This window comes from Furipterus horrens, unplaced genomic scaffold (assembly GCF_987537825.1).
Source record: "Furipterus horrens unplaced genomic scaffold, mFurHor1.1.pri manual_scaffold_12, whole genome shotgun sequence".
Taxonomy (NCBI): domain Eukaryota; kingdom Metazoa; phylum Chordata; class Mammalia; order Chiroptera; family Furipteridae; genus Furipterus; species Furipterus horrens.
Genome location: NW_028327182.1, coordinates 44,016,412 through 44,029,434, shown reverse-complemented (window position 1 = coordinate 44,029,434; position 13,023 = coordinate 44,016,412). Strand labels below are relative to the sequence as shown.

Sequence of the window (13,023 nt, the reverse complement as noted above, 5' to 3'; positions counted from 1 at the left end):
TGCTGTTTAATTATGTCTTACTTGTTAATGCCCTCTTTCTTACTCTTTCTTTTCAGTATGTAACTAGGTATTATTTTATGACCTCTCAGATCATTTTAATAAGTTAGCCAAAATTCCTATAGCAAATGTATTTGTAATTGTGTGTAACTTACAGATAAACTGGGTAAAACTTTTAGCCTTCATTAAAATATTTTTGTCCCTCAGCAGTTTCATAGGTTTCTTAATGTTTTCATAGTTTTCTTGATGTTTGGCACATTTCTAAAGTTTTTCACTTTTGTCTCACTCAAAAATTCTTGTAGTATTATTATATGAGTGTATACTGGGCCATTGCTCTGAAGCTTGCTTTATAATTTATTATAATTGTGGTGAAATACACATAACATAAAATTTACCATCTTAATCATGTTTAAATGTGCAGTGCAGTGGTATTAAGTACGTTTACATTGCTGTGTAAGCATCACCCCTGTCCACCTACACAACTTCATCAATAAAACTGAAACTCTATACCCACTAAACACTAACTCCCCATTCCTCCACTTACCCCAGGCCCTGGAAACCACCATTCTACTTTTTGTCTCCCTGAATCTGGCTATTCTGGGTATTCCATATAAGTGGAGTCATACAGTATTTGTACTTTTGTGACTCACTTTTGTCACTCATTAAGTTTTCAAGGTTCACCCAAGTTGTAGCATGTGTCAGAATGCCTGTTCTTTTTAAGGCTGACTGATATCCCATTTTTGTGTGTGTGTGTGTGTATACCAATTTTATCTATTCATCTGTCAGTGGACACTAGAATTGTTTCTTCTTCTTGGCTCTTGTGAACAATGCTGCTCTGAACATGCGTATAAAATCGCTTTATAATTTAAGTATTTCACATATGTGCTCATATTGTACTTCAGATGATTATTTACAGTGTATATTATTTTCCATGCTTTATCAGGCTGTAGGTACCCATGAGGCTACAATGACAACAATAATCCGTATTTTACTGAGTGTTTTTCTTACTTGGTCACATAGGACCCCAGTCCCTCCTCCTTCACTTAAATATTTCCCAGGGAATGTCTCCGGTATTATGCTCACAGTTTGCTTTGACAGGAAAGTCAAGCCCATGTAACTTCCTCTAGCCCTTCAAATTCACCACATTACTAGGGCCCTTAAAGGTAATAATGCTGTAGAGTGATTTTTCCCACTGTCCTCTCATTATATCCACTGTCCTGTTCCTTACAAAGGAGAATGAAGGAGCTGATCCAGCCAGTTATAGTGCTTCTCCTTTAAGAAGAGGAGGGGAAAGACCATGACTACTCAAATGGTAACAACTGAGAATTGTGACATGTATGGATGACGGTAAGATAAGAAGTATTACCAGGGTAAAGTTGAATCTCCTTCAACACTCTTCCCTTCTTACGTGGAATCTTAACTAGATTTATGATAAAATTTCCTTCCTATTCCCCACATACAAAAAGGTTTACAAGCAAACACCTCTGATTTCCAGCCTGCCAGAGGCACAATAGGCATGGGAATTTTTTCACTGGGACCAAAGATTTCACTAACACCTCACTCACTTGCATACTTGTACTCGGAGAGCAAGCACTTCTGGAAAAAGTTCCGTTAACCTTCAGGTTCTGGAATGTATTGCTAGTATGTACAAGTATTACTATCAGGCATTGAGCTAAGGATCTTATCTCTTTAATCCTGACAAAGGCATTAAGATGGTTTACCTATGAGGAAACTAGGACTTAGGTTCTGTGATTTAACCAATAAGAGCAGGAACTGGGACTCGAGAGTTACTTATGCATGTTAGGTTATCATTTGTATGTTTTTAAAATTGCAAACCAGATCTATTTATTTCTTTGAGGGACTTTCTTTTTCATGTCCTAAGTAATATATTCTTTGTATTTTAATGATGGAGGGACGTCAGCTATGTGTACATGATCTAGAGATTTCCCCAGCAACAGCTATATTAAAATGTATCTGTAAAGCATATTTAAAATAATTCAAACTGTAGAGCTTCTTTTAGTAGTCTTTATTTTATTTCTTCTTCTTTTTAATTTGAACAACTAAAGCTTTCTTCTGTGCAATGATTTTCTCTTTCACCCTTCCTTAGTTGCTCAGACCCATGCTCACTTCCTACCGTCTGTCTCAGGTGCTCATTCTCTACGCAATATAAATTCCGGAACTTGCCATTTTAATCTCTTCTTTGTAGCTCCCCTCAACCTCCCTGTCCGTTCTGGTTCTGTCACACTTAGACAAATCACAGTTTAACCCAGTGCTCCACTTACTCCACGCCTTCACCAATGCAAGTGAACATGATCCCACAGCCAGGTTGACAGTGCTTACCTTTAAATTTATTTAGAGCACTTCTAATGTGCCCTAAATGCCACTTGATATCCACACTGTATTTCTCTGTTCTATTCACCTTTGCATTCTCCTATTTACGTATTGCACACCTTTTCCTCTCTTCTCAGACTTCTAGTATCTTCTAAGTTGATTCTCAGCTGATAACCTGGCTTCTTGTTCCACCAAGAGAACTGAAAATGAGAAAAGAACTGCCAAAAGCACCTACATAACCTGCATCTACTGCATACTATGACCAAGCTGTCCTGCTCCCAGTAAAGACCAGCTCCTCAGAAGATCACATCCTGCCTTGCATATTTAAGAACATCGTTCCAGTAATTTTCCTCTTGTCTGCATCACCTAATTTCCTTCTCCTCAGACCAAACATACCTTTCACTGTCCTAAAAAAATTTTTTCACTTAAAAAAAAAAATAAATAAAAGCCCTCATTTGACCCCTAGAGTCCCTCTGTAGCTATTGCTTAATTTCTCTCTTATCTTTTAAAGAGTTTATTTTAGATGCTGATTATATTTTAAAGATCAAATTACCTATGGAACAGCAATTGTATTACTTTAATATTACTATTATAACTAGCACCTATTAGGTGCTAATTATATGCCAGCTACTATGCTAAAAATGTATTGTTATCCCACAGAAATCATCACAACAACCTACCTGTTGTTTCCCCGACCTCTCTGACCTTTTTTCTTGCTATTGTATTTCCTCCTCCCTTACTTTGCTCCACCCACTCTTACCATCCTAACAGTTCTGGACTGTCAAGTGTGTTTTCACTTCACCTCAGGACCTTTACATTTGCTCTTCCTTCTGCTTGCTCAGCTCATCCTCCAGTTACCCTCACAGCTCTCTCTCCAAACAAAAAATAGCTTAGATACACTGTGCAATCATCCCCAAAACATTTTCAGAAGTCCATGTCAACACTGTTTTCATAATATCCTAAAACATACAATCTTCTTAATATTTTACAATGCATTTTTAAAAAACTGCATACATATTTTATATTTTTATAATTTATTTTTTTAATTATGTTTTATTGATTACGCTATTACATTTGTCCCATTTTTCCGGCCTTTGTCCCTCTCCATACATCACCCTCAACTCCCTTGGGCAATCCCCACAGCACTGTTCTTGTCCATGGGTCAAACATATAAGTTCTTTGGCTACTCCATTTCCTGTACTGCACTTTACAACCCCATGACTATTCTCTAACTACCTATTTGTACTTCTTAATCCCCTCACCTCTTCACCCTTTCTCCCCACACCTCTATCCTATCTGGCAACCATCAAAACACTCTCCATATCCACGATTTTGTCTCTCTTCTTTTTGTTTGCCTAGTTTGTTTTTAGATTCAATTGTTGATAGGTATGTATTTATTGCCATTTTATTGTTCCTAGTTTTGATCTTCTTCTTTTTCTTAAATAAATCCCTTCATATCATAATGGTTTGGTGATGAGGAACACCTTCAGTTTTTTTTTTTTTTTTTTCTTGGAAAGCTCTTTATCCACCCTTTGATTCTAAATGATAGCTTTGCTAGGTAGAGCAATCTTGACTGTAGGTCCCTGCTTTTAATGACTGAATATTTCTTGCCAATCCCTTTTAGCCCGCAGTTTCTCTTGAGAAGTCAGCTGACAGTCTTATGGGAACTCCTCCATAAGTAACTAAGTTCTTTTTTCTTGCTCCTTTTAAGATTCTCTCATTATCTTTAACCTTCAGCATTTTAATTATGATCTGTCTTGGAGTGGGGCCTGTTGCATTTTGTTTGGGACTCTGTGCTTCCTGGACTTGCATGTCTATTTCCTTCACCAAATTAGGAGAGTTTGCTTTCATTATTTTTTCCAAATAGATTTCCACTTTCTTGCACTTTCTCTTCTCTTCTGGCACCCATATGATGCGAATGTTGGACATTTTGAAATTGTCCTAGAGGCTGCTTATACTATCCTCCTTTTTATGGATTCTTTATTTTTCTTGTTCTGATTGCTTATTTTTTGCTTCTTATGTTCCAAATCATTGATTTGATTCTTGGTTTCATCCACCTACTGTTGTTTCCCTGTAAATTGTTCTTTATTTCAATCAGTGAGTCCTTCATTTTTTATGCTGTTGAGGATTTCAAAGTTCCTTGAACATCCTCATAACCAGTATTTTTGAACTCTGCATCTGATAGATTACTTATCTCCCTTTTCTTTAGTTCTTTTTCCAGAGTTTTGATCTGTTCTTTCATTTGGGCCATGTTTCTTTGTCTCCGCATTTTGGGAGCTGCCTTGTGTTTGTTTCTCTGCATTAGGTAGAGCTTCTATGACTCCCTGTCTTGGTAGCACGGCCTAATGTAGGTATCCTGTAGGGCCCCATGGCACAGCCTCCCCTATTATCCAAGCTGGGTACTCGAGGTACACCAATCATGTGGGCTGACTACAGCCTCCTCTTGTAGTTGAGCCTCGATTGCTACTGGCAGGTCAATGGGAGGGATTTACCTAGACCAGTCAGCTGCAAGGACTGGCTGTGATCACTGATCACCAACCTTCTCCCTCTGAGGAGGATCAGCTGTGCAGGGAGAGGGTGATGGTGTCTCACATGATCTGTAGCTGTCCACTGGGTGTGAAGGCTCTAGGGTTTCCCAAGCGATGCAGGCCAAGGTCAGCCCCCGCCTGTGTTTGGCCCGGGGCCATCCTGCCTGGCTTATAGAGCAATCTGAGATGGCTGCTACTTGTTCTGGGCTTGGAGATTCCCAGGCAAAGCCAAGCTGTGAATCTAGGCTGTCTGCTGCTAGTGCCAGGCATGGGGATGCTTAGCAAGCGGTTAGGTGAGGCTGGCTGTTTTTTGTTTGAGAGGATTTATGAAGTTGTGAGCCACGAGCCAAGGCCAGCCATTCATATGGAAAATCTCTGTTGACAGCTTGGGTGGGCCCATAAATTGGGTGGGATGGAGTCTCAGGGGATCTCCAGGGTAGGGCAAACAGTGTTAGACAGGTTGATGGAGTCTCAGATATTGCACCCTGTGTGCCAGTCTGTGGCTCTGTGGGACGAAGGTTCAGAAAAGGGACAATGATCTCTGCCCACCTTTCTGTTCAGTTGAAAGCTGTCTCCTAGTTCTCACCTTGATGCCAGACACTTCAGTTCCTCCCTGTATACTACTGGTGCTTTTCAAGCTGCTACCCCGTTGCTGGAGCTCAGAAGGAATGAGTGTGAGTAAGTCCATGTGTGGGTTTTTAAGAGGAATTGCCTAGGACTCTAGAAGTTTCCTCCACCAACTCAGTTCCCACTGGTTTTTGCAGCCAGAAGTTATGGGGACTTATCTTCCTGGCAGTGGAACCCTGGGGTGGGTGGCCTGGTGTGGGGCTGGACTCCTCACTCCTGAGATATTCCTCCTGAATTTTTATCCACCACTTATGGGTGTAGGACCAGCCTGTTCCACATCTCCTACCCATCTGGATGGATGTGTTTTTTTAAATTTTGTCATTGTCAGACTTCCAGCAACTTGATTTCTGACAGTTTTGAGTGATAGCTGTTCTATAGTTGTAATTTTGATGTGGTTGTGTGAGGAGGCAAACCGTGTTTGCCTATGCCTCCATCTTGACTGGAAGTCCCACAAATATTTTTTAAAAACCTGGTTGTAGAACCATTTTATTAGAGATACGATGTTGAGAGCTACCAAGAAACATCAGATTTTTCTTCCCATATTAGCTAAGGACAACCACTCAATCCCCTCTTATCAAATGCACCTGAACAAATAAAAATAGATAACCTGAGATCTATGATACTTTGGAAGTGTTTCAGCAGATGCCAATTTGAACAAGAGGATTGTTTGAAGTACATGGCATTGTATTCGCTCTTTGAAAATAGTTTGGACTTTATGACTGAGTTGTGCCATAACTAAAACTTCCTTACTTAAGTCCCCTACAGAAATTCTATTATGAAGCTGCAGTTAGGATTACATCCAGACCTTACAAGGGCAGAGATGATAAGGACACTGCTCATGTATGTGTTACGATATAGGCAAGTGGAGCATCTACTTCATCCCTCAGTGACTCCCATGTGAAAGACTGACAACACATGTCTTTGGGACCTAGAAAAACTTTTTCTCTTGCTAAAATCTAGAGGACTTTTTTACCATTGACAATAGAAATTTTGCAAATGAACTTGTTGCCTTGGTTGCCAGAAAACTTGGAGCCAAATTTTTAACTCATTTTTAAATGTAGTCGTACATACAGAGAGAGAAAGAACAGACAACCTATGCTATGGACTAACCTACTAACTCTCCTCTTGGTTTCACAGTCCTATCTATATTTTACCTAAGTTCAATACACAATATTGAATGTAAACGACTTGAAATATTTTCAGAATTGTGAGGAAATAATAGTATATAAAATAAATCAGACAGAAATAGAAAACGGGAGGCATTCTAGGTCAGTGAAATAACACGTGCAAACACTTGGAGGTAGGACAGTACCCTGCCTTACTTCATCAACAGAGGAGAGTTTTACATAACTGGCCATAGGATGACAGTGACAGAAATGCCATGGCACTGACTCTGCCTGGGACACTCTGACACCAGATATCTGCATGGCTCAGATCTCTGTTTAAATATTACCTCATCAAAAAGAGTCTTTCCTGGACCAACCAAAATACTTAATACACATCACATACACATATATACACCACTCTATCACTCCTTCCTCCTCAACCTGTTTTATTTTCCTTCATTATGCCTGTGAACATCTATTATATATTTGTTTATATATTTATTAACTTCTCTCTCAATAGAAAATAAGCTCTTGTAAGTTGGTTTTTTTTTAATATTAATTTGCCATTACAGCACCTAATTCAGTACTCAAATATTGGTTGAACGGACAGGAAATTTAGTATCATATTGAGAAGGACCTACTAAACCGTGCTAAGAAATTTAGACTTTACCCTGCTAGTAATAGGCAATGCCTCAGAGTTTATGTAAAATGTATTATGGTCATATTTCTCCCTTATAAGATAACTCTAGAATAGGAATAAAGAATGACTAGAGAGGAAATACACGACAAAATTCAAATGATAAATGATAAGAGTTAAGTAAAGGTTAGGGTAAGCAGCAATAGAAATAGGAAGGAACAGCTGAATTCGCAACAGATACATGAGGTAGACAAAGGAAAAGTATATCATTAAATCAGGCAACAAACTAGTCACCTGAGAGCTGAGTGACCTTGGGCAAGTTACCTAGTCCTCAGGTTCCTTTTTTCTAAAATGAGGATAATTGTACCTACCCACTTCTACGTTTTATTATGATTAAATGAGATGATAATGAAAATACAGAATTGACCATATTTGGTGACTGCTGACTCAGCTTCAAGAGGAAAGGGACCATCTGCTTTGTACAGTGCTGTATCCCCAAGCCCCAGCACTTTGCCTACCCAGAGTAGGCACTGAATGTATATTTGCTGAAAGCAAATGAGTTTGTGAAGATGATTAGCAAGACAAAAAAAGTCAAGGTTAACTACAAGGCAAATTCTTCCACAAGATATAAAAGTAGTGAAGCAAAATTTTGCCTGGAGGTGGGAAAACTGTGCACATACCTACTCATTTGGAGGATGTTGAGGCTGAGATGGCTATGGAACTCACTATGGTTAAGTGGCTAGTAGGCAAGGGAAACCCAAGTCCAAATCTCAGGGAAGAAAAAGACTGCTACACTCTTTCTGATAGTTGAAGCCTAATCTAATCCATCAGATCCACTTAAGAAGACACAAATCGAGTTAGAATAGAAACCTAGGAAACAGAAACCATTAGCAAAAGGAATCAAGGATAGAGAGGCAGTAAAAAGGTATAAGAATGATAAATAGAAATTTAAAACTTGAAAGCAAAGGCGGAAGGTTTCAGGGGGAAAAGGGGGGTCCAACAGTGTCAAAATTGGCAAGAAATACAGTTAAGTTAAAACTAAAGAGACCCCTGAATATTGGCAATTAGATCATTAGTGATCCTTGCAAAAGTTTTCATGAAGTGGTGAAGGCAAAAAGCAGATTGTGTGGACTGAGGAGAAAATAGGAGTTGGGGAAGGGGAGACTGCAAAGTTTAAGGAAGATAATTTCAAGATCAAGATTTGGCCATGAAAGCACCTAAACGCCTAGCTGGGCAATAATTTCCACTACAGCATCCAAGTGGTCATTTGTTGACCCCTGTTTAACGTACATTACTCTAGAAACAAGGTTGGCCCTAACTAAAATCATCAAATAATGTAAGCCTATCTTCGCTGCACCTGAGTATGGGTTTTCATATGTCTAAAGGACTCTTCAGGGTAGCAAAGACATTTTTTAAAATTACAAAATACTGGCATGTAAAAATGTAAGTTTTTTTCCCCTTTCTTCAGTACCTTATCATTAGTATTTTCAAACAGAAAAGTTGAATGAATCATATAGTAGACACTCATATACCCAGCACCTAGATTCTACAACTAGCATTTTTCTATATTTGATTTATCATATATAAATCATTTGTCCATCCCTGTATCATTCATCCAAACAATGGTACATGTTCCTCTGGCCTTTATTTTCTGAAAAATGGCAGATGGATCCAGCTGCCTAATCAGATTCAGGTTTGATCTCTTTGGCGGAATAAGGTAGTAGTGTGTTGTTTCATCATGAGGCATACGATACCTTTTTTGTAAAAATAGATTTCTTATTTAGAACAGGTTATGATAGCTTTATCAAGTCTTTCAAATAGTCTATATATCCTATTGATTTAGTTATTTAGAAAACACATGAATCAGGGATAACTGAATTATTGGGATTTTATATCATATTTTTAAAATAATTCTAATAATCAGAGATACAAAAGCATATCCTGTATTTCTTTTTTTTAATTATATTTTGATTTCTTTAATCCTCATTACCACCTATAAGGTAGGAATCACTATATCCATTTTACAAATGAGAAATCTGAAGTTCAGTGAGATTAAGTGTATTAGTAAGAGTATGCTAACTACTGTTAGCAAACAATGTTCAAAGCTCAGGGGCTTATTTATAGCCTCTTGTTTCACACTCCAATGTGATTTCTGGGCAGGAGCACAGAGGCTCAGTCTGCTCCATGAAGTTGTTCAGGATTCCAAACTCCTTCCACTGGATAATCTACATCCAGCTGGCAGGTGAGGGAAGAGAGACAGAGCACAGACAGCCCCCAAAACAGCTTTAGAGTCCAACTGACAAACATCACTCCCACTCATATTCCACTGACCTAAACTCAGTTACACAGCCCCACCTATCTGCAAGGGGGAAATGAAGTCTGAAGGTGGACTAAGAAGAAGAGGAGAAACACAGATATTGATGGACATGGCATTTTCTGTAGCATTAAGAAGCATGACTAAAGTCACCTAACAGTACATGAAAACTCTGAGAAGTGAGCCCAACATTACCTAACTATGCTACTTCTATTTCATTTCATTGAACCCAATCCTCAATTTTAGCATTTCTCCAAATGATGACAATGAATGGTTATAATATGTGTGTGTATGTATATTTTTCATCTGTCTTTATTGTCTGCCTACAATTCCCCTTTTCAAATCAGTAGTTTTGTTTACTGAAGCACATACACAGACATAAAATTTGGGAGGCCCTCTGAACCCCATCCATGCTATGGAGTGCATGAACCCCACGCTAAGAACTCTTCTCTATAGTACCTTATTTTTTGAGGCAATTAACTTACTTCCCACTTTCTACCTGCTCTCCCTAAACCTACCCCACCACCATTTCAACCTCACTAACCCCCTCTTTGTTGTAGCTACTGTCTCTTGGTCTTTGCAGATGCTGCTCCTTCTGCCTAGACTGCTTTTCCTCCAGAGGTCTGCATGGCTCATTCCCTCAAAATCATTGCTCAGATGTCACCTTCTCAGGAAGACTTCCTGTTCCCTCCTCACTGCCACTCCCATTCACGCTTTATTTTTCTTTACAACACTTCTCAGCTTCTAACATATTATGTATTTTACATGAGTTTATAAATTCTTCTTGCATTAAAACACGAACTATGCGAGAGCAGAGGTTTTTGTCTATTTTTTTAAATATAGTTATATCCATGGCACCTATGATAGTGCTTGAACACAGTAAATATCTTTTGGAATGAACTGAAGGGCAACAAAAGAGTAAAAAAGAGAAGGAGCACACAGGTAGATGCATGCTACTGGAACTGTTTCTAGTTCTAAAGCTGATTCACAGGAGCCCATTGTGCTTCAAATTACAGAGATTATACTCATATACATAGAAATATTATAACATAATTTTAAAGTACTATATAAGTTAGTACAAATAATCCAACTCAAAATAGTATACCTGCTGAGATATACACCTTGGCACCTTTTCTTATATAAATAAAAGGGAGATGGAAAAGGTAAATGGCAAAAATGTCATTTTCATTCCTTAGCTAGTTAAAAATAAATTTCACTCATATTTTTTTTCAGTTATGCCTTAAGAGGCCAAATGGAAAATTACTTCATATAATTCTTTTTAACACTATATCATGACCTTTTAAGAAATAGCATCTTACCTTATAGAAGTGAAACTAACAGTTTTCTTTGAAAACCTATTTGTAGAGTCTGAAACCTATAAAGAGTTCTTCTAAGTGTGTCCTAAACATGTTTTGAAAGAATCCTATGATTTTCCTAACAGTAATTAAAATTAATATAAATGTCAGCTGAAAATTTTTATTCCAAATTTTACCTTTCAAGCATATACTCTTAAACATGTCACAAAAAAACATGGGATTCAAATGCAAAAAAGGCATTATGAAACCTAAGACATTGGTGAGGGATGTTCACAGGTTTTTAAAAATACTAACAAAGAGCAGGGCAGGAAGAAGGAGAAAGGGGAGGAAGAGAAGAGGAATGAATTTATGGGAGAGAAGGAGGGCAGGAAGTGGGGAAGGGAAAAGCCGGAAGAGAAGTGAGGACAGGGCCTGCACACATCCTTTAAAGTTTCAAACCCAAGGAGCATCTGGAACCCATGCATTGTATCCATTGTGCCAAGGGATATGGTACAGTAGTTAGAAGACCTGCTTTTGAGTTCCAGCCCTGCCATTTACTCAGCAGATAGTCAAACTCAGTCATAGTTTTATTAGTTGTAAAATTCAGATAATTTCACACCACTTTTAGATAAGATCATGTATTATGTATATAAAACTACTGCATAAACAATAAAATGCTAGGTAGAAAGGTATTTTTAAATTTCTGACATAAATGCTCCAAGCTTATATTTAAAAAATATTTATTATACTAAATTATATCCTAGTGGTTAGAAAATGTTCTGGTATTCAAACAGCATGGTAAGAAGATTAGATTCCAGCTCCACACCTGATAACGTTCATCGTATTTCTTTGGTATTAAATAAGAGCCCAAGAGTCTTTCAAATATCCTCGTAACAAAAAGCACAGGGGAAGAAATTATTACCATACATGTTCATTTGAAAAAGTAAATAACAATCTAAAATAAAAACAATGTACACTGCATCCTAAATTAAGGCTATTATCAATAATCATTATTGATAATGTTAATCTACTTAACAAAAGGAAAGATACAAATGTGTTTTCAAGTAACTATATATTCACAGGGAAAAATAATTGGCACCCGACAAAACCAAACAAATCTACCAAAGGAAAAGGTAACATTCTAACATGTTATGGTCCTTTGTAAAGGTCTATCTTAGACATAAAACAAGCTCTCTTTTAATTAAAACCTTTGCTTATAAACACATTTCCCGAGTATGTAAATCCTAACAAATCCAATATAAGTGAAACACTGTACCCTAGAAACAGAAAGGAGCCCTGAGTCATTTACAATAGTAGTTTCATATAACCTTTCATCAACTTCCACCACAGCAGCAAATATTCAACCTTAAACTAAGTGAAAGCTTTCTAAATTTAGATATTTTCAAATAATGCATCTTACTTATATGTAAAGGTTTAGTAAATTATTTATTATGTCTCTTATCTTTAATAAAGGAATATCATGTTTAACTGGCAATCAAAATGGAAAGAAAGCTTTTATACCATATATTACTGTACCAAGACTCAAAGTTTCCAGTCTATATTTAGTTCACATTAAAATGGAAGCAAAGACGCAAACCAAGCTAAAAATAAAATGTTCTACAAAGATGAGATTTTTAAATGGATTGAAATCTAGCTTTATTTGGTCCCCTAAATGCTGACTGAATTTAGCAGCACCTTAACTTCACAGCACTTTGCAAACCTAATTTTCCATCACCTAGAGTAAGGACCAGCAAACTACCTCCCATAAGCCAAATCTATGGGCCATAACCTTCTGGCACTTATTTTGTACAGCCACAAGCTAAGAAGGCTTTTATATATTTATATGGCCTCTTTAAAAAAAAGAATATTTCTCAACACATGAAAATTTATGAATTCAAATTTCAGTGTTCTTCAAGTTTTATTGGAACACAGCCATACTTATTACTGTAGTATGGTCTCTGGTTGCTTTTACACTACAACAGGAGAGCAGAGTAGCTTTATCACAGACTTTATGACCCACAAAGTCATAAATATTTACTGTCTGGCCCTTTATATAAAGCTAGTAACTTCTGCCCTAGATGAATGTTAATTATTCTTATTTTTCAAGATATCTTCCTGCTCATCACCTATTAAAATGTACAAGTTCCTACCTGCCTCTTCTATCATATTGAGTTTCTGAACAATAAAC

The 13,023-nt window shown here is 37.4% G+C and overlaps 1 protein-coding gene across 1 annotated transcript in view; it reads right to left on the bottom strand.

Annotated features, from left to right (window-relative positions):
* Positions 1 to 13,023, bottom strand: part of DGKH (diacylglycerol kinase eta) — a 196,142-nt gene that overhangs the window by 170,600 nt on the left and 12,519 nt on the right. The gene's annotated exons all lie outside the window — the stretch shown is intronic.